The sequence below is a fragment of the Pseudophryne corroboree genome, chromosome 7 (assembly GCF_028390025.1).
Source record: "Pseudophryne corroboree isolate aPseCor3 chromosome 7, aPseCor3.hap2, whole genome shotgun sequence".
Lineage (NCBI taxonomy): Eukaryota > Metazoa > Chordata > Amphibia > Anura > Myobatrachidae > Pseudophryne > Pseudophryne corroboree.
In genome coordinates this window covers 333,823,029-333,846,138 of record NC_086450.1, presented here as the reverse complement: position 1 = coordinate 333,846,138, position 23,110 = coordinate 333,823,029, and the positions used below count along the sequence as shown (strand labels likewise).

The window sequence follows — 23,110 nt, the reverse complement described above, 5'->3', positions numbered from 1 at the left end:
TGTCATAGGAGGACAAAGAGTCAAAACGGAATGTCCAAATGCTCATAACCCGGAATGAGAAATGCTAAATATTTACTACAGTTGTAGGACAACCCTACCAAAGTCAATGTGGTGGCAGTCCAATTTTATATCGGAATGGGTGATCAGGGGTAATTTATATTGCTCTTCTATTCCCCTCCTTTTCTTGGTCTGTCCCTATTGTTTGTATTATATTACTATATTTCATATCTTTGAAGCAAATGTATAATTTTAACCTTTTAATAACAAACCCGCAGAGGTTGCATCTAGACATATATATCTTTAAATCATTAGGAATATTCTACTCATGGAAGAATGCACGCCAGTCATATAGAATGTAAATCGTAAGGATGTATTTCAACAAACAATTGCTACTTATAGAATTCACTTTTATCATTAAACAGTATTGGTCAAATACAATGCAAGTCACCATAGAATATTTGGGGAGATATTACTCCAAGCACTCGGCTAAATCACAGATTCCATAAAATGAAACCCTAGATTTATTGATAGATATTGGAAAAATATCTTTCTGAGGGGATTGGTTTTGGTGTGTGTGTGTGTGTGTGTGTGTGTGTGTGTGTGTGTGTGTGTGTGTGTGTGTTTGCGGGGGAGGGGCAGCATGTGATTGCATGGCCCGCAGACCGCACGGGACAGAAGCTAGACTCCATTTTGGGAAAACTCCCATGATTCCCAAGTCTGCAACACAATTCAAAAGGGAATGCCAGCAGCCATTTTAGGTTTGCAGGTTCAAACACATGGTATTCTTTGCTAGGCCATAAAGTCACATAGCAGAAGCCATTTTATAAACTACATATCTCTGAAAGACTCCACTACATTCCAGAATGTATAAACTAAAACGTAATACATATGTGCTGATTGCACACTTCCAAGCCATCTAATTACATTTCACAATTCCAAGCCAACACAGTATTTCAATAACCAGAACATATTGTATGCTGGCTATGCTATATAATGTAGCCAGTAATTATATGCCAATCCCGGTTTGTACCTTTGGAATAAACACATCCTACATTGTGCTAACTTTTCAGGTCTAAAACCAACTAATTCCAGCCTTCTAAGACCAGCGCCACATATCGCATGCTGTCCATGTTATAGGAATCATCACAAGACCAGATCACCAAGTAACCACAAATACCAGCATGCCATTGCTACAAGCACATGACCACAGTAACAAAAGGAAGTATGTGTCGGCTTCTATATTTCAGCAAGATACACTATATAAAACCACTAAAATCTGTTATAAATCACCATCCACAAATGTATACCAGGAATGCTATACTACAGGTTGTCTAATGTTCCAATTACCATTACAGATTTCACAGAGTATTATCACAAACACATAACAATATCACATAATTGCACAAGCACCATTAACCTTAAAGTCATATGTATTTCCAAATTAACTATTCTATGTCATTTAGCCATGTGTGTACAATACTTAGCCTTAGTAAGGAGATCGGTCCTGGTGACGAGCAAGCCATGCTTCTGGGAGGCTAGGTTGATTCTGAGAGAGTTAGCTGTTTTCTCAGCTGTTCATGTAATACATTCAACCTGTGGGTGTGTCTTCTACAGGAAGTGTATGAAAGCTATTGTCTAGTAGTAAGCCACGTGGCTGGGCTTGCCTGTTCAGATGAAAACTAGCTAAGGCTACAGAAACCAATATTACCATTTTATTCAAACATCCCACTGATTACTTTGAGAGCTTAAATATATTTGACATAACTAAAATGGTTATTTGGAAATTACTCTGTAACAATGGGCATGATTACAAAAAAGGTATTATTCGCATTCCCTGATGTATCAATGTATTTTGTATTGAGAAACATGTCTGTGGATGACAAATGCTAATCAGCCTTAAAATCCTGTTTGGGACAGTGATCAGAGGTTAAAGTTTGTGTATAACACCGCAGGGGTCCAACCTGCAACCCGGAGAAGACACGTTGTCTACAAAGGTGAAAAACTTTATTCCTGCCCTGCTAGGGTTGTTGACACAGGCCTATTTTCCAGGCTTCAAACAGTAACCGAGATAAGAGCATCCGCCCCTGCTCGAATGACCCAGAGACCCCAGAGACTTCACCTTAGAATCCATCAATTCTGGTTTTGAAATGGTTAAAAAGGAATCCCAAGTTCGTGGGGGCAGCATGTGGGCTGCAGTAGGTTTAAATATGAGGAACATGCAATGCAAACTGTTCATTGTCGTGAGGTGGGTCAAGGGAGACACTTGATCCTACAATGACACCATATAGAGAGGCCTCACTATCCCAGCGTTGTACACTGCAGGTGACCTGAACATTGTGGGGGGGGGTCCTATTTTATTTCTTGAAGTTGTGATTACTTGCGTGACTATTTAAACTATTAGAATCTTGTAACTTTTTTTTTCGAACTATAAGTTTTGAAGATTTTCTGAAAATTAAATTCCATAATTCTAGTTCTGGTGTCTGTGTTTTCACCTAAGGCTGCAAGTGGCCCAATGTTATCTATTTTTCTAAGTAATAATAACTGTGTGCAGGTGACAGTTGGAGCTGGCCCTGGGGGCTTGGCCCTAAAAATTACTTCGGCTGGAGGCAGTGACCACACGCACTGCGGTACCCAGAAAGTGTCAAGGGCAGCAAGATTGGCGTATCTGGAGGATCGGCGCACCAGAATTGTGACAGTCAGCATCTGCCAAGGTTAGGATAGTTACTCTATACAATGTACTAGTTAATGTGAAAATGCCATAGCACCTACAGTACGAAGAAAAGGACCTTGCTTTGTTCTCATGAAAAACAGCAGGAGCCAAGACATCCCAAGCACAATTTTAAATGTTATGCACTTCAAAAGACCATACCAAATTGTCTCAAAAGAAGAGGACTGGAAAGTCCTCGCCACCAGGCTCAGGTCCAGGGCCAAGATCTATGAATATATAGCAAATATTATCTTTGTTCCAGAAACAACAAAATCTGAGTTATCGTCTTCATTCCACATCTCCAAGAACTAAAAGGAAGGAGCATCTTATGTATGGAAAGTTAGACCAGTTTGAAAGCGTCAGACACAGATTGTATAAAGGATCTACTCAGAGCTGAGGAACTGCTGCACTCATGCTCAACGCTGGTTCTGCAACAAATACAGAAAGTCTGGACATAGTTTGGCCAACCAAAGTAAAATTAAGATCTTGAATTTTGCCAATCATTTATTGGAAGAAGAAGATATCTCCTTTTTGGAAAAAGGGACAAAAATTTGCACCTTCACCACCTCTCAACAAATTTAGTACATGTGTTGATTTGCAAAAAGGAAATTAAGTATCAAACCCAAATCAGTCTTTAATCCAACCCATATGAGAGGGAATTTCCTAGAAACTTTCCTTTAACTAGTTTCAGATGACTTACGTGAAATTGCTAGTAAATGACCTAAAGTATAATCTAACATTCAAGGAACGGCAGACACTAAAGAGACTGCAGGAAAATGAAGACCTAGTGATAAAGCATGCAGACAAAGGGGGTGGAGTTGTGATCATGTCGAAGGAGGACTATGATAAGGAAGTCCTGAGACAATTAAATGATGGGGGAACCTATCGTAAATTAAAAAGAGATCCAACAAACAAAATATTTAAAAATTGGGTAAACTATTAACCATAACAATGGGACCCTGGAAGACAGAGAGGTTACATTTCTATTGAATAACGAACCAGTGATCCCAGTTCTTTACATTTTGCTCAAAATCCACAAAGATCCGGTAAAACCCCCAGGTAGGCCAATTGTGTCGGGAATTGGCTCAGTTACATCAAATCTATCAGAGTTCATCGATTATTATTTACAGCCATTAGTAGCCAATTACCCATCACATTTAAAAGACACTATAGATTTCCTCAATGTTATTGAAAAAATCCAGTGGAAAGACGGGTACATTATGGTTGTGGCGGATGTCCGCTCACTGTATACAATTATTGAACATCAGAAGGGCCTTGAAGCCGTTTCTAAGGCACTATTGAATAGTGGACTTGATGAATCCTTACAGGATTTCATTAAAAAAGGTGTTCTATTCATTTTAGAAAAGAACTATTTTTCATTTAATGGTACGTTCTATATACAAGATGTCAGTACAGCCATGTGCACCAAGTTCACTCCGAGCTATGCAAACATCTTTATGGGACAGTGGGAAGATGTAACTATATGGAACCACTGCCCTTACGGAGCAAACCTGGTGTCCTGGAAAAGATACATTGGCGACAACTTTTTTTATTTGGAATGGAAGTGAAGAATGTTTAAATGAGTTTTTTTTACATATTTAAATATAAATCTTTTAAATATTGCTTTTACATTTGAGAGTAGTAGAGAGTGCATTAATTTTTTAGATGTGACAGTATTTATAGAGAACGGTCATTTAGAAACCAAGAGCTTTATTAAACCCACAGATTTAGGGGCCTACATCAAAGCTACCATTTACCATCACCCAAACTGGTGGGGTTCAATCCCAGATGGACAATTCAGGAGTTTAAAACGCAACTGTACGAATCCAGAAGCTTTTGAAATACAGGCAGAAGAGATGAAATTGAAATTCGAAGCTTCAGGTTATCAACCTGAACAGATAAAGCAAACTAAAACTACAGTATAGTGGCAGGTCTTGACCGTAATGATTTGTTACAGTCAAAGATTAGGAATGAACCTAAGACCACATCTAAATATGATTGGGCTTTTTTGACATCATTTAATAGTCAATATAAAAAACTGTGGAGAAATCAATCAAGCAACACTGGGGGGTTTTGAAAAAAAGACCCGGTAATAGGTAGTTTACTACCAGATAGACCTAGGTGTATTTTTAAGAAGGTACAGACTATAAAAACTTGCCTGGTAAAAGTGCCCAATCACCGAAGAAACCAATGTGTACAATTAAATCAAAAGGTATCTTTCTGTGCGGATTGTGTTTAGGATGCAGAAGCATACAAGGAAGTGGTAGCAAAATTACCGAAGTGAACATTAATAACACGGATTTTAAAATTACTGATTTTATCACGTGCAACAGTTCCAATGTTGTTTATGCTATCGAATGTACATGCGGCCTATGGTATATAGGCCACACTTCCAGATCATTAAAAACAAGGATTGGTGAGCATGTGAGAAATATAAAAAAAGGGGTTAACGACCCATGCACTATCTGAGCACTTTAGAACACAGCACAAGAGTTGCACAGCTGATATCAGACGTTTCTGTGGTATAAGACAAATAAAAGGACAATGGAGATGTAAAGATGTGGCGAAACAACAGGCCAAAACTGAGATGAAGGCCATCTATGAATTAGGTACACTAAAATCAGGAGGCTTGAATGCAGATTTTGAAATTAAATGGTTTATATACTGAGGTAACTATTCTGGAAGTTATAAGGGGATTTTGTTTTTAATAATTTTCTGCTTAATGAATGTCATTTTGTATTTTTTTTATGTCATGAGATAGTATTTTTAATAATATGGTTTTTATAGTCTGTTCTTATGTGGCTACATATAATATTACCTGACAGATGAGTTTTTAATCTGTTTATGTAATATCCTCCAGGTGTCGAAACTGTGGAATATCCGTAAAATGTGACAGCTGGTTGTTTACAATACACGTCACCGGAAGTGACATTACGCTCAGTTGAAGAATGTAATACGATACTGGGCGTACAGTATAATGTTCAATAATGAGAAGCTCCCGAAGCGCAACTCACCGCTGATAGTAAAACCCGAAAATTGATTGAGGCACACAGTAAATGTTTGCGACATTTGTGTTTCTGACGCCAGGCAGAAATGATGTTACGGCAACGGATATCCAATTGTATTTGGAGAATACGATTGCCATAGCACCCTGAATACATGGAAGGTGTATTACAGGACGTCCATTCCCAGCAAGGAACCATGGGACTAGTAGCTGATTCAAGTATTAGGTTCAGCTGGGAATGGAAAGATAGGATTGGACAGGATTCATTTAAATATCTTGAGAAGCAGACCCAGTTCATTCGTTATTTGACACCTTGAAAAAGACCCCAAGCTAGGGGTAGAAATGCGTCGGTGTGGAGGCATTCCGGTCCAGCTCAGCAGCATTGGTTACCTGGAGACAGCAGTTCGGTTTGTGGGAAAATCCCGGGATCCCCTTTTACAGACTCATATGCTGTTAAGAACTGTTTGTCCACAGTTCCAACATCCTTGGTAATTACTAGTGATGAGCGGGTTCGGTTTCTCGGAAACCGAACCCCCCCGAACTTCAGCCTTTTTACATGGGTCCGAGCCGTGCTCGGATTCTCCCGTGTGGCTCGGGTAAACCGAGCGCGCCCGAACGTCATCATTCCGCTGTCGGATTCTCGCGAGATTCGGATTCTATATAAGCAGCCGCGCGTCGCCGCCATTTTCACACGTGCATTGAGATCGATAGGGAGAGGACGTGGCTGGCGTCCTCTCCGTTATAGTCATAATAGAAAAGACTAAGAGTGACATTGTTATAATTGTGGGGAGGATTGGGGACGGGGAGCAGCTGTTAGGAGTACAGTGCAGGGTTTTGCTGATAGTAGTGAGTGTGACCACCAGTTTAATCCGTTCTCTGCCTGAAAAAAACGCTCCATACCATATCTGTGCTCAGTGTGCTGCATGATATATCTGTGCTGAGTGCACTGCTCACACTGCCTAATTGTGGGGACTGGGGAGCAGTTATAGCAGGAGTACAGTGCACAGTTTTGCTGACAGTGACCACCAGTCCAGTATACGTTTGTCTGCCTGAAAAACACTCCTGTGGTGGCTTTTTTTCTTTATACTAGTAGTTTAGCAGTCTGCTGACAGTGTCCACCAGGTCCATTTATTATACAGTATATTATATATATAGCAGTACGGTAGGCCACGGCTGTACCTACCTCTGTGTCGTCACTCGTCGTCCATAAGTAATAATAGTATACTATCCATCCATCTACATTGTATACCTGTGGTGGCTTTTTTTTTTTCATACTAGTTTAGCAGTCTGCTGACAGTGTCCACCAGGTCCGTTATTATTATTCTGTATATATTATATATATATATATATATATATATATAGCAGTACGGTAGGCCACGGCTGTACCTACCTCTGTCTCGTCACTCGTCGTCCATAAGTAATAATACTATACTATCCATCCATCTACATTGTATACCTGTGGTGGCTTTTTTTTCTTCATACTAGTTTAGCAGTCTGCTGACAGTGTCCACCAGGTCCGTTATATTATTCTGTATATATTATATATATAGCAGTACGGTAGGCCACGGCTGTACCTACCTCTGTGTCGTCACTCGTCGTCCATAAGTAATAATACTATACTATCCATCCATCTACATTGTATACCTGTGGTGGCTTTTTTTTCTTCATACTAGTTTAGCAGTCTGCTGACAGTGTCCACCAGGTCCGTTGTTATTATTCTGTATATATTATATATATATAGCAGTACGGTAGGCCACGGCTGTACCTACCTCTGTGTCATCACTCGTCGTCCATAAGTAATAATAGTATACTATCCATCCATCCATCTACATTGTATACCTGTGGTGGCTTTTTTTTCTTCATACTAGTTTAGCAGTCTGCTGACCGTGTCCACCAGGTCCGTTATTATTATTCTGTATATATTATATATATAGCAGTACGGTAGGCCACGGCTGTACCTACCTCTGTGTCGTCACTCGTCGTCCATAAGTAATAATACTATACTATCCATCCATCTACATTGTATACCTGTGGTGGCTTTTAGTTGTGCGCAAAATATGGAGAACAAAAATGTGGAGGTTAAAAAAATAGGGAAAGATCAAGATCCACTTCCACCTCGTGCTGAAGCTGCTGCCACTAGTCATGGCCGAGACGATGAAATGCCATCAACGTCGTCTGCCAAGGCCGATGCCCAATGTCATAGTACAGAGCATGTAAAATCCAAAACACAAAAGATCAGTAAAATGACCCAAAAATCTAAATTAAAAGCATCTGAGGAGAAGCGTAAACTTGCCAATATGCCATTTACGACACGGAGTGGCAAGGAACGGCTGAGGCCCTGGCCTATGTTCATGGCTAGTGGTTCAGCTTCACATGAGGATGGAAGCACTCAGCCTCTCGCTAGAAAAATGAAAAGACTTAAGCTGGCAAAAGCACAGCAAAGAACTGTGCGTTCTTCGAAATCACAAATCCCCAAGGAGAGTCCAATTGTGTCGGTTGCGATGCCTGACCTTCCCAACACTGGACGGGAAGAGCTTGCGCCTTCCACCATTTGCACGCCCCCTGCAAGTGCTGGAAGGAGCACCCGCAGTCCAGTTCCTGATAGTCAAATTGAAGATGTCAGTGTTGAAGTACACCAGGATGAGGATATGGGTGTTGCTGGCGCTGGGGAGGAAATTGACAAGGAGGATTCTGATGGTGAGGTGGTTTGTTTAAGTCAGGCACCCGGGGAGACACCTGTTGTCCGTGGGAGGAATATGGCCATTGACATGCCTGGTCAAAATACAAAAAAAATCAGCTCTTCGGTGTGGAATTATTTCATAACAAATGCGGACAACAGGTGTCAAGCCGTGTGTTGCCTTTGTCAAGCTGTAATAAGTAGGGGTAAGGACGTTAACCACCTCGGAACATCCTCCCTTATACGTCACCTGCAGCGCATTCATCATAAGTCAGTGACAAGTTCAAAAACTTTGGGCGACAGCGGAAGCAGTCCACTGACCACTAAATCTGTAACCAAGCTCCTGCAAACCACACCACCAACTCCCTCAGTGTCAATTTCCTCCTTAGACAGGAAAGCCAATAGTCCTGCAGGCCATGTCACATGCAAGTCTGACGAGTCCTCTCCTGCCTGGGATTTCTCCGATGCATCTTTGAGTGTAACGCCTACTGCTGCTGGCAGTCGATCGTCATTTCAGAGGGGAAGTCGGAAGACCACTTGTACTACTTCCAGTAAGCAATTGACTGTCCAACAGTCCTTTGCGAGGAAGATGAAATATCACAGCAGTCATCCTGCTGCAAAGCGGATAACTGAGGCCTTGGCAGCCTGGGCGGTGAGAACGTGGTTCCGGTATCCATCGTTACTTCAGAGGCAACTATAGACTTGATTGAGGTACTGTGTCCCCGGTACCAAATATCATCTAGGTTCCATTACTCTAGGCAGGCGATACCGAGAATGTACACAGACCTCAGAAAAAGAGTCACCAGTGTCCTAAAAAATGCAGTTGTACCCAATGTCCACTTAACCACGGACATGTGGACAAGTGGAGCAGGGCAGACTCAGGACTACATGACTGTGACAGCCCACTGGGTAGATGTATTGCCTCCCGCTGCAAGAACAGCAGCGGCGGCACCAGTAGCAGCATCTCGCAAACGCCAACTCGTTCCTAGGCAGGCTACGCTTTGTATCACCGCTTTCCAGAATACGCACACAGCTGAAAACCTCTTACGGCAACTGAGGAAGATCATCGCAGAATGGCTTACCCCAATTGCACTCTCCTGGGGATTTGTGGCATCGGACAACGCCAGCAATATTGTGCGTGCATTACATCTGGGCAAATTCCAGCACGTCCCATGTTTTGCACATACCTTGAATTTGGTGGTGCAGAATTATTTAAAAAACGACAGGGGCGTGCAAGAGATGCTGTCGGTGGCCAGAAGAATTGCAGGCCACTTTCGGCGTACAGGCACCGCGTACAGAAGACTGGAGCACCACCAAAAACACCTGAACCTGCCCTGCCATCATCTGAAGCAAGAGGTGGTAACGAGGTGGAATTCAACCCTCTATATGCTTCAGAGGATGGAGGAGCAGCAAAAGGCCATTCAAGCCTATACATCTGCCCACGATATAGGCAAAGGAGGTGGAATGCACCTGTCTCAAGCGCAGTGGAGAATGATTTCAACGTTGTGCAAGGTTCTGCAACCTTTTGAACTTGCCACACGTGAAGTCAGTTCAGACACTGCCAGCCTGAGTCAGGTCATTCCCCTCATCAGGCTTTTGCAGAAGAAGCTGGAGGCATTGAAGGAGGAGCTAAAACAGAGCGATTCCGCTAGGCATGTGGGACTTGTGGATGGAGCCCTTCATTCGCTTAACCAGGATTCATGGGTGGTCAATCTGTTGAAATCAGAGCACTACATTTTGGCCACCGTGCTCGATCCTAGATTTAAAACCTACGTTGTATCTCTCTTTCCGGCAGACACAAGTCTGCAGAGGTTCAAAGACCTGCTGGTGAGAAAATTGTCAAGTCAAGCGGAACGCGACCCGTCAACAGCTCCTCCTTCACATTCTCCCGCAACTGGGGGTGCGAGGAAAAGGCTACGAATTCCGAGCCCACCCGCTGGCGGTGATGCAGGGCAGTCTGGAGCGAGTGCTGACATCTGGTCCGGACTGAAGGACCTGGCAACGATTACGGACATGTCGTCTACTGTCACTGCATATGATTCTGTCACCATTGAAAGAATGGTGGAGGATTATATGAGTGACCGCATCCAAGTAGGCACGTCAGACAGTCCGTACGTATACTGGCAGGAAAAAGAGGCAATTTGGAGGCCCTTGCAGAAACTGGCTTTATTCTACCTAAGTTGTCCTCCCTTCAGTGTGTACTTCGAAAGAGTGTTTAGTGCCGCCGCTCACCTTGTCAGCAATCGGCGTACGAGGTTACTTCCAGAAAATGTGGAGAAGATGATGTTCATTAAAATGAATTATAATCAATTCCTCCGTGGAGACATTCACCAGCAGCAATTGCCTCCAGAAAGTACACGGGGACCTGAGATGGTGGATTCCAGTGGGGACGAATTAATAATCTGTGAGGAGGGGGATGTACACAGTGAAAGGGGTGAATCGGACGATGATGATGAGGTGGACATCTTGCCTCCGTAGAGCCAATTTGTGCAAGGAGAGATTGATTGCTTCTTTTTTGGTGGGGGCCCAAACCAACCAGTCATTTCAGTCACAGTCGTGTGGCAGACCCTGTCGCTGAAATGATGGGTTCGTTAAAGTGTGCATGTCCTGTTTTTACAACATAAGGGTGGGTGGGAGGGCCCAAAGACAATTCCATCTTGTACCTCTTTTTTCTTTCATTTTTCTTTGCGTCATGTGCTGTTTGGGGAGTATTTTTTTGAAGGGCCATCCTGCGTGACACTGCAGTGCCACTCCTAGATGGGCCAGGTGTTTGTGTCGGCCACTTGGGTCGCTTATCTTAGTCACACAGCGACCTTGGTGCGCCTCTTTTTTTCTTTGCGTCATGTGCTGTTTGGGGAGTATTTTTTTGAAGGGCCATCCTGCGTGACACTGCAGTGCCACTCCTAGATGGGCCAGGTGTTTGTGTCGGCCACTTGGGTCGCTTATCTTAGTCACACAGCTACCTCATTGCGCCTCTTTTTTTCTTTGCGTCATGTGCTGTTTGGGGAGTATTTTTTTGAAGGGCCATCCTGTCTGACACTGCAGTGCCACTCCTAGATGGGCCAGGTGTTTGTGTCGGCCACTTGGGTCGCTTAACTTAGTCACACAGCCACCTCGGTGCAAATTTTAGGACTAAAAATAATATTGTGAGGTGTGAGGTGTTCAGAATAGACTGAAAATGAGTGGAAATTATGGTTATTGAGGTTAATAATACTATGGGATCAAAATGACCCCCAAATTCTATGATTTAAGCTGTTTTTCTCTAACGTCCTAGTGGATGCTGGGAACTCCGTAAGGACCATGGGGAATAGCGGGCTCCGAAGGAGGCTGGGCACTCTAGAAAGATTTAGGACTACCTGGTGTGCACTGGCTCCTCCCACTATGACCCTCCTCCAAGCCTCAGTTAGATTTCGTGCCCGGCCGAGGTTGGATGCACACTAGGGGCTCTCCTGAGCCCTTAGAAAGAAAGTATAGTTTTAGGTTTTTTATTTTCAGTGAGACCTGCTGGCAACAGGCTCACTGCAGTGAGGGACTAAGGGGAGAAGAAGCGAACTCGCCTGCTTGCAGCCGGATTGGGCTTCTTAGGCTACTGGACACCATTAGCTCCAGAGGGATCGACCGCAGGCCCAGTCCTTGGTGTTCGGTCCCGGAGCCGCGCCGCCGTCCCCCTTACAGAGCCAGAAGCAAGAAGAGGTCCGGAAAAACGGCGGCAGAAGACATCAGTCTTCACCAAGGTAGCGCACAGCACTGCAGCTGTGCGCCATTGCTCCTCATGCACACTTCACACTCCGGTCACTGAGGGTGCAGGGCGCTTGGGGGGGGGCGCCCTGAGCTGCAATAAAAACACCTTGGCTGGCAAAAATACCACAATATATAGCCCTAGAGGCTATATATGTGGTAAATTCCCCTGCCAGAATCCAGAAAAAAGCGGGAGAATAGGCCGCGAAAAAGGGGCGGAGCTATCTCCCTCAGACACACTGGCGCCATTTCTCCTTCACAGATCCGCTGGAAGGAAGCTCCCTGGCTCTCCCCTGCAGTCTACACTTCAGAACAGGGTAAAAACAGAGAGGGGGGGCACTAAATTTGGGCGCAATACATATATAATATAAAAAGCAGCTATAGGGGACATAACTCAGTTAGTCCCTGCATTATATAGCGCTCTGGTGTGTGCTGGCATACTCTCACTCTGTCCCCCCAAAGGGCTTTTGTGGGTCCTGTCCTCATTCGGAGCATTCCTTGTGTGTGTGCGGTGTGTCGGTACGGCTGTGTCGACATGTTTGATGAGGATAATGATGTGGAGGCGGAGCAGATGCCTTTAGAAGGGATGTCACCCCCTGCGGGGCAGACACCTGAGTGGATGGGCTTATGGAAAGTAAAGAGTGCACGTATAGACTCCTTATATAAGAAAATCGACGACATGCCAAATGTGGGACAGCCGACTTCTCAGCTCGTGCCTGCCCAGGCATCGCATGGGTCGTCAGGGGCTCTAAAACGCCCGCTACCTCAAGCAGACCCAGATGTCGACACTGACACCAGTGTCGACGACGATGAGTCAAACCTGATGCCCACTAAGGCCATTCACTGTATGATTGAGGCAATGAAAGAGGTGTTAAACATTTCTGATATAACTACTGGTACCACTAAAAAGGGTATTATGTTTGGAGAGAAAAAACTACCCGTAGTTTTTCCCCCATCAGATGAATTAAATGAAGTGTGTGAAGAAACGTGGGCTTTCCCTGATAAAAAATTGGTAATTCCTAAGAAGGTACTAATGGCGTTCCCTTTCCCGCCAGAGGATAGGTCACGTTGGGAAACACCCCCTAGAGTGGATAAAGCGCTCACACGTTTGTCTAAAAAGGTGGCACTACCGTCTCCGGATACGGCCGCCCTCAAGGAACCTGCTGATAGAAAGCAGGAGGCGATCCTGAAGTCTGTATATACACACACAGGCATTATACTTAGGCCAGCTATTGCGTCAGCTTGGATGTGCAGTGCTGCCGCTGCTTGGTCAGATAAACTGTCAGAAAATATTGACACATTAGACAGAGACACGATCCTGTTAACCATAGACCATATAAAAGACTCAGTCTTATATATGAGAGATGCATAGAGGGAAATCTGCCGACTGGCATCTAAAGTAAGTGCATTGTCCATTTCTGCTAGGAGAGGCTTATGGACTCGCCAGTGGACAGGAGATGCAGATTCTAAAAAGCACATGGAAGTGTTGCCATATAAGGGTGAGGAATTATTTGGGGATGGTCTCTCGGACCTAGTTTCCACAGCAACGTCTGGGAAGTCAGCATTTTTACCCCATGTCCCCTCACAGCCTAAGAAGGCGCCGTTTTATCAGGTTCAGTCCTTTCGGACCCAGAAAAACAGGCGTGGAAAAGGCGGGTCTTTTCTGTCCAGAGGCAGAGGTAGGGGAAAAAGGCTGCAACAAACAGCAGGTTCCCAGGAGCAAAAGTCCTCCCCCGCTTCCTCTTCCAAGTCCGCCGCATGACGGTGGGGCTCCACAGGCGGAGCCAGGTACGGTGGGGGGTCGCCTCAAAAATTTCAGCGATCAGTGGGTTCGCTCACAGGTGGATCCCTGGATCCTGCAAATAGTATCTCAGGGGTACAAGCTGGAATTCGAGGCGTCCCCACCCCACCGGTTCCTAAAATCTGCCTTGCCGATTGCTCCCTCAGACAGGGAGGCGGTGCTAGCGGCAATTCACAAGCTGTATTCCCAGCAGGTGATAATCAAGGTACCCCTACTTCAACAAGGCCGGGGTTATTATTCCACACTATTTGTGGTACCGAAACCGGACGGTTCGGTGAGACCCATTCTAAATTTGAAATCCTTGAACACATACATAAAGAAATTCAAGTTCAAGATGGAATCGCTCAGGGCGGTTATTGCAAGCCTGGACGAGGGGGATTACATGGTATCCCTGGACATCAAGGATGCTTACTTGCATGTCCCCATTTACCATCCTCACCAGGAGTACCTCAGATTTGTGGTACAGGATTGCCATTACCAATTTCAGACGCTGCCGTTTGGACTGTCCACGGCACCGAGGGTATTTACCAAGGTTATGGCGGAAATGATGATACTCCTTCGAAGAAAGGGAGTTTTAATTATCCCGTACTTGGACGATCTCCTAATAAAAGCGAGGTCCAAGGAACAGTTGTTGGTGGGAGTAGCACTATCTCAGGAAGTGCTGCACCAGCACGGCTGGATTCTGAATATCCCAAAGTCACAGCTGGTTCCGACGACACGGCTACTGTTCCTGGGTATGATTCTGGATACAGTCCAGAGAAAAGTGTTTCTCCCGGAGGAGAAAGCCAGGGAGTTGTCATCTCTAGTCAGAGACCTCCTGAAACCAAAACAGGTATCAGTGCATCACTGCACGCGGGTCCTGGGAAAGATGGTGGCTTCTTACGAAGCAATTCCCTTCGGCAGGTTCCATGCCAGAATCTTTCAGTGGGACCTGTTGGACCAGTGGTCCGGATCGCATCTTCAGATGCATCGCTTAATAACCCTGTCTCCAAGAACCAGGGTGTCTCTACTGTGGTGGCTGCAGAGTGCTCATCTTCTAGAGGGCCGCAGGTTCGGCATACAGGACTGGGTCCTGGTGACCACGGATGCCAGCCTTCGAGGCTGGGGGGCAGTCACACAGGGAAGAAACTTCCAAGGACTATGGTCGAGTCAGGAGACTTCCCTTCACATAAATATTCTGGAACTAAGGGCCATCTACAATGCCCTAAGTCAAGCAAAATCCCTGCTCCTACACCAGCCGGTGCTGATTCAGTCAGACAACATCACGGCAGTCGCCCATGTAAATCGACAGGGCGGCACAAGAAGCAGGATGGTGATGGCAGAAGCCACAAAAATTCTCCGATGGGCGGAGAATCATGTACTAGCACTGTCAGCAGTGTTCATTCCGGGAGTGGACAACTGGGAAGCAGACTTCCTCAGCAGACACAACCTCCACCCGGGAGAGTGGGGACTTCACCCAGAAGTCTTCCAGATGCTGGTAAACCGTTGGGAAAAACCACAGGTGGACATGATGGCGTCCCGTCTCAACAAAAAGTTAAAAAAATATTGCGCCAGGTCAAGGGACCCTCAGGCGATAGCTGTGGTCGCTCTAGTAACACCGTGGGTGTACCAGTCGGTTTATGTGTTCCCTCCTCTGCCTCTCATTCCAAAGGTATTGAGAATAATAAGAAAGCGAGGAGTAAACACAATTCTCGTGGTTCAGGATTGGCCAAGACGAGCGTGGTACCCGGAACTTCAAGAGATGCTCTCAGAGGACCCGTGGCCTCTACCGCTCAGACAGGACCTGCTACAGCAGGGGCCCTGTCTGTTCCAAGACTTACCGCGGCTGCGTTTGACGGCATGGCGGTTGAACACCGGATCCTAAAGGAAAAGGGTATTCCGGAAGAAGTCATTCCTACGCTTATTAAGGCCAGGAAAGATGTTACGGCAACGCATTATCACCGCATATGGCGAAAATATGTTGCATGGTGCGAGGCCAATAAGGCCCCAACAGAGGAATTTCAACTAGGTCGATTTCTGCATTTCCTGCAAGCAGGAGTGGATATGGGCCTAAAACTAGGCTCCATTAAAGTACAGATCTCGGCTCTGTCGATTTTCTTTCAAAAAGAACTAGCTTCAGTACCTGAAGTTCAGACTTTTGTAAAAGGAGTGCTGCATATTCAACCCCCGTTTGTGCCTCCAGTGGCACCTTGGGATCTCAACATGATGTTGAGTTTCTTAAAATCACATGGGTTTGAGCCACTAAAAACCGTGGATCTGAAATATCTCACGTGGAAAGTGGTCATGTTATTAGCCTTGGCTTCAGCCAGGCGAGTGTCAGAATTGGCAGCTTTATCATGTAAAAGCCCTTATCTGATTTTCCATATGGATAGGGCAGAGTTGAGGACTCGTCCCCAATTTCTCCCTAAGGTGGTGTCAGCGTTTCACCTGAACCAGCCTATTGTGGTGCCGGCGGCTACTAGTGAATTGGAGGACTCCAAGTTGCTAGACGTTGTCAGGGCCCTGAAAATATATGTTTCCAGGACGGCTGGAGTCAGAAAATCTGACTCGCTGTTTATCCTGTATGCACCCAACAAGTTGGGTGCTCCTGCTTCTAAGCAGTCTATTGCTCGCTGGATTTGTAGTACAATTCAGCTTGCACATTCTGTGGCAGGCATGCCACAGCCAAAATCTGTAAAGGCCCATTCCACAAGGAAGGTGGGCTCATCTTGGGCGGCTGCCCGAGGGGTCTCGGCTTTACAACTTTGCCGAGCAGCTACTTGGTCAGGGGCAAATACGTTTGCAAAATTCTACAAATTTGATACCCTGACTGAGGAGGACCTGGAGTTCTCTCATTCGGTGCTACAGAGTCATCCGCACTCTCCCGCCCGTTTGGGAGCTTTGATATAATCCCCATGGTCCTTACGGAGTTCCCAGCATCCACTAGGACGTTAGAGAAAATAAGAATTTACTCACCGGTAATTCTATTTCTCGTAGTCCGTAGTGGATGCTGGGCGCCCATCCCAAGTGCGGATTGTCTGCAATACTTGTAAATAGTTATTGTTAACAAAAGGGTTATTGTTGAGCCATCTGTTGAGAGGCTCAGTTGTTTTCATACTGTCAAACTGGATATTATATCACGAGTTGTACGGTGTGATTGGTGTGGCTGGTAAGAGTCTTACCCGGGATTCTAAATCCTTCCTTATTATGTCTGCTCGTCCGGGCACGGTGTCCTAACTGAGGCTTGGAGGAGGGTCATAGTGGGAGGAGCCAGTGCACACCAGGTAGTCCTAAATCTTTCTAGAGTGCTCAGCCTCCTTCGGAGCCCGCTATTCCCCATGGTCCTTACGGAGTTCCCAGCATCCACTACGGACTACGAGAAATAGAATTACCGGTGAGTAAATTCTTATTTTTTAGGGTTTTTTTGAAAAAAACACCCGAATCCAAAACACACCCGAATCCGACAAAAAAAATTCGGTGAGGTTTTGCCAAAACGCGTTCGAACCCAAAACACGGCGGCGGAACCGAACCCAAAACCCGAAAAATTTCCGGTGCACATCACTAGTAATTACCCTCTGCACATAGTGACTTGGAAACCTCTATATAAAGGGCTATTGCTTTGTTATTGCGTACAAAAAGATACATCTATTGTGATTGTTTGGATTTTATACTGTTTGACTTTTGAGGTGTTAAATTAAACTGTACTTCACAATACACATTTTTTCTCTACTTTTTCATCCCTGTATGGGTTCCTCTGAAATGGAGACAAACTATCTGGAACTAATTGGAAATTGAAATTATTAAAGACTGCTGGTTAATTTATCTCTCCATTATTTTGATTTGTTTGCACTATTGGTGAAGGGTGGAGGACACCTTCAAGGAGTGTGTAACTGACAGGCTGCTCTTTGGCGCACGGAATTGTTCTCGCTTAACATCTTCATAGTGCCTCTAGTTGAGATCGTCAAGTTAAATACTGATATTATACGACTGGAGAATCTTTCTTCACTACGAAAGGAGTTGTCCCCCACCTGACAAAAACTCATATGAGTTTTTGTCGCCGATCGTTTTCTTTAGCCCCCTCACCAATAAAGTGCAAAATATAAAGTGCTGGGGCTATTGTCCTCCAATGAACAGTTTCTCCCATCTCTGCCCTGGAAGACAGTAATTCTGTCAGATGTCATAGTCCTTTTGCTGGCTTCCCAGCAAGTGTAATTCTTATTTGAATGCTCAGTTTGGAGGACTGGTGGCTCTAGACAAATTCACAATCATGTAATAGGATTTTAATACCTACCGGTAAATCCTTTTCTCTTAGTCCGTAGAGGATGCTGGGGACACCATAAGAACCATGGGGTATAGACGGGATCCGCAGGAGACATGGGCACTTTAAGACTTTCAAAGGGTGTGACCTGGCTCCTCCCTCTATACCCCTCCTCCAGACTCCAGTTATAGGAACTGTGCACAGGGAGACGGACATTTAGAGGAAAAGGATTTATTGTTAAACCAAGGTGAGATACATACCAGCTCACACCTCAAACACGCCACACAACATGGCATTTCACAGAACTCCAGTCAACAGCATGAACAATGTCAGCAACAGGCTGACTACAACATAACACAACCAGTGTGTAAACATAACTAATAACTGCAGATAGAGTCCGCACTGGGACGGGCGCCCAGCATCCTCTACGGACTAAGAGAAAAGGATTTACCGGTAGGTATTAAAATCCTATTTTCTCATACGTTCTAGAGGATGCTGGGGACACCATAAGAACCATGGGGTTTATACCAAAGCTCCAGAACAGGCGGGAGAGTGCGGATGACTCTGCAGCACCGATTGACCAAACATGAGGTCCTCATCAGCCAGGGTATCAAACTTGTAAAATTTCGCAAAAATGTTTGAACCCGACCAAGTAGCTGCTCGGCAGAGTTGCAATGCCGAGACCCCCCGGGTAGCCGCCCAGGATGAGCCCACCTTTCTGGTAGAGTGGGCCTTCACTGATTTCAGTAACGGCAATCCAGCCGTAGAATGAGCATGCTGAATCGTATTACAGATTCAGCGCGCAATAGTCTGCTTGGAAGCAGAAGTCCCAATCTTGTTGGCCGCATACAGGACAAACAGAGCTTCCGTTTTCCTAAGTTGAGCCGTTCTGTTTACATAAATCTTTAAAGCCCTGACAACATCGAGAGATTTTGACTCAGCGAAGGCGTCAGTAGCCACCGGTACCACAATAGGTTGGTTCATGTTGAACGATGAAAACACCTTTGGCAATAAATGTTGACGAGTCCTCAACTCTGCTCTATCTTCTTGGAAGATTAAATTAGGACTCTTGTGAGATAAAGCCGCTAACTCAGACACCCGCCTTGCGGATGCTAAGGCCAATAGCATGACCACTTTCCAAGTGAGAAATTTCAACTCTACCTTCTGTAAAGGTTCAAACCAATGTGATTGAAGGAAGTGTAACACCACGTTAAGATCCCATGGTACCACTGGGGGCACAAATGGAGGCTGGATGTGCAAAACACCTTTCACGAAAGTCTGAACTTCTGGAAGGGAGGCCAATTGTTTTTGAAAGAAAACCGACAAGGCCGAAATTTGTACTTTAATTGAGCCTAACTTTAGGCCCGCATCCACACCTGCTTGCAGAAAATGGAGAAAACGCGCTAGCTGAAATTCTTCAGTAGGAGCCTTCTTGGATTCACACCAAGACACATATTTTCGCCAAATACGGTGATAATGTTTCGCCGTTACTCCTTTTCTAGCCTGAAGAAGAGTGGGAATGACTTCACCGGGAATACCCTTTTGGGCTAGGATCCGGCGTTCAACCGCCAAGCCGTCAAACGTAGCCGCGGTAAGTCGTGATATACACACAGCCCCTGCTGTAACAGATCCTCTCATAGAGGATTAGGTCATGGATCTCTTATGAGTAATTCCTGAAGATCTGGATACCAAGCCCTCCTTGGCCAGTCCGGAACAATGAGGATTGCATGAGCCTTTGTTCTTCTTATGATCTGTAGTACTTTTGGAATGAGTGGAAGCGGAGGGAACACATACACCGACTGAAAAACCCATGGTGTCACCAGTGCGTCCACTGCTATTGCTTGAGGGTCCCTCCACCTGGAACAATATCTCTGAAGCCTCTTGTTGAGGCGAGACGCCATCATGTCTATTTGAGGAATTCCCCTAAGACTTGTCACTTCTGCAAAAACTTCTTGATGAAGACCCCACTCCCCTAGATGAAGATAGTGTCTGCTGAGGAAGTCTGCTTCCCAGTTGTCCACTCCTGGAATGAAGATTGCTGACAGAGCGCTTGTATGTCTTTCCGCCCAGCGGAGCACTTTTGTGGCCTCTGTCATTGCCGCTCTGCTCTTTGTTCTGCCCTGGCGGATTATGTGCACTACTGCTGTTATATTGTCCGACTGGATTAGGACGGGCAGGTTGCAAAGAAGACGCTCCGCTTGCAGAAGGCCGTTGTAAATGGCCCTTAACTCTAGAACGTTTATGTGTAGACAAACTTCCTGGCTTGACCATTTTCCCTGGAAAGTTTCCCACTGTGTGACTGCTCCCCAGCTTCGGAGACTCGCATCCGTGGTTACTAGGATCCAGTCCTGGATCCCGAACCTGCGTCCCTCTAGGAGGTGAGAGCTGTTCAGCCACCACAGGAGTGAGATTCTGGCCTTGGAGGACAGGATTATTTTCCGTGCAGATGGGATCCAGACCACTTGTCCAATAGGTCCCACTGAAACACTCTGGCATAGAATCTGCCAAATTGAATGGCCTCGTAGGCCGCCACCATCTTCCCCAGCAATCGAGTGCATTGAAGGATTGATACACTCGGTGGTCTCAGAATTTGTTTGACCAAACTCAGAATTTCCAGAGCCTTCTCTTCTGGAAGAAAAACTCTCTGTAATTCTGTGTCCAGAATCATTCCCAAAAACGACAGTCGTTTCGTCGGATTCAACTGCGACTTCAGCAAGTTTAGGAGCCAACCATGTTGTTGCAGAACTGTCAGGGAGAGCACAATGTACTGCATCAGCCTGTCCTTGGATCTTGCCTTTATCAGGAGATCGTCCAAGTAAGGGATAATTGTGATTCCTTGCTTGCGAAGGAGAACCATCATTTCCGCCATTACCTTGGTGAAAATCCTCGGAGCTGTGGTTAGCCCAAACTGCAACGTCTGAAATTGGTAATGACAATCCTGAATAGCAAACCTCAGGTAAGCCTGATGCGGAGGATATATGGGGACGTGTAAGTAGGCATCCTTTAAGTCGACAGACACCATGAAATCCCCTTCCTCCAGACTGGAGATCACTGCTCGGAGAGATTCCATCTTGAATTTGAATTTTCTTAGGTAAAGATTGAGGGATTTTAGGTTCAGAATTGGTCTGACCGAGCCGTCCGGCTTCGGGACCAAAAACAGGCTCGAATAAAAGCCTTCTCCCTGTTGTGACGGGGGAACCCTGATAATGACTTGATTTAGACACAACTTTTGTATTGCACACGCATACTACCTCGCTCTTCGGAAGAGAAGCTGGTAAGGCCGATTTGAAAAATCGTCGACGGGGAACGTCTTCAAACTCCAGTTTGTACCCCAGGGACACTATTTTTAAAACCCATTGGTCCAGGGCCGAATGAGCCCAGAATTGACTGAAGAACTTGAGACACGCCCCCACCGATGCGGACTCCCGCAGAGGAGCCCCAGCGTCATGCGGTGGTTTTGGCAGAAGCGGGGAGGACTTCTGCTCCTGGGAACCTGCTACGGCCGGAAATCTTTTACCTTTTCCTCTTTGTCTATTAGCAAGGAAGGAGTAACCTCGGCCTCTTTTGTATTTATTTGGCCAAAAGGACTGCATCTGTAAGTGGTGAGCTTTCTTTTGTTGTGGAGGAACATAAGGCAAAAAAAGACGACTTACCCGCGGTAGCCGTAGATACCAAATCAGCGAGACCGTCACCAAACAAGACACCACCTTTATATGGGAGAGACTCCATAGCTTTCTTAGAGTCAGCATCAGCATTCCATTGATGAATCCACAACGCCCTCCTAGCCGAGACCCCCATGGCATTGGCTTTTGACCCCAAAAGGCCAATATCTCTTGCCGCTTCCTTTAGGTAGGCCGCAGCGTCTCTGATATAACCCAGTGTCAAAAGGACGCTATCCCTATCCAGGGTATCTATATCAGATGACAAGTTATCTGCCCACTTTTCGATAGCACTACTCACCCACGCAGATGCAATGGTTGGTCTGAGTAGTGTACCTGTGGTGACGTAAATGGATTTTAATGGATTTTCCTGTCTACGATCTGCAATCGTGATAGAGCCTTGTCCACAATGGGGAGTGACTCTCACTTTTCTCTATCCCCAGAGGGGAACGGATACGCCAACTCAATTCTTTTGGGAATCAGAAACTTTTTGTCAGGATTTTCCCACATTTTTTTCAAAAAGGGTATTCAGTTTATGAGAGGGAGCAAACGTTACCTCAGGTTTCTTTCCCTTATACATACAGACCCTAGTATCAGGAACAGTAGGGTCCTCAGTGATATGCAACACGTCTTTTATTGCCACAATCATGTACTGAATGCACTTTGCCAATTTTGGGTCTAATCTGGTATCACTACAGTCGACACTGGATTCAGTGTCCGTGACGGTATCTGTGTCTACCAACTGAGCAAACAAACGTTTCCGTGACCCCGAGGGGGTATGGACCTGTGATAACACATTCCCCACAGACTTCTTCCATGCCTGGTTTTGAGACCCAGATTTTTGCATCAAATTGACCGTTTTTATTTATTAGGAAAAATATTTACAGTTGAATTTCTTTTATTTGACATTATAGCAGTTTCTCAAACTCCGCCATTACAGCCCAGGTATTATGGATATCCATGCTTGAGTACAGATGGATAAACGAAACTGACGTATTAATTCAGTCACCTGTGCTCAAGCATGGATATCCTTAAAACCTGGACTGTAATGGCGGAGTTTGGGAAACTCTGCATTACAGAGATGGTTGTGATTGTTGTGCGTCAGGTTTAGGAAAATTCCTATGAATTATGATTCCACAGTATACAAAATGAAATGTTAACAATGTCACTATATAACACCAAAAGTAATTATTTTCTTTGTCTAATTAATCTGTTTTTCTACAATTTTACATAGAAGTGGATTTCTTTTTCATGAAAAAGTCCACCATGCGTAGAAATATTACCAGA

At 45.2% G+C, this 23,110-nt stretch overlaps 1 protein-coding gene across 2 annotated transcripts in view; it reads right to left on the bottom strand.

Moving 5' to 3' along the window:
* Positions 1–23,110, bottom strand: part of NTAN1 (N-terminal asparagine amidase) — a 222,802-nt gene that overhangs the window by 28,475 nt on the left and 171,217 nt on the right. The window lies entirely within an intron of this gene.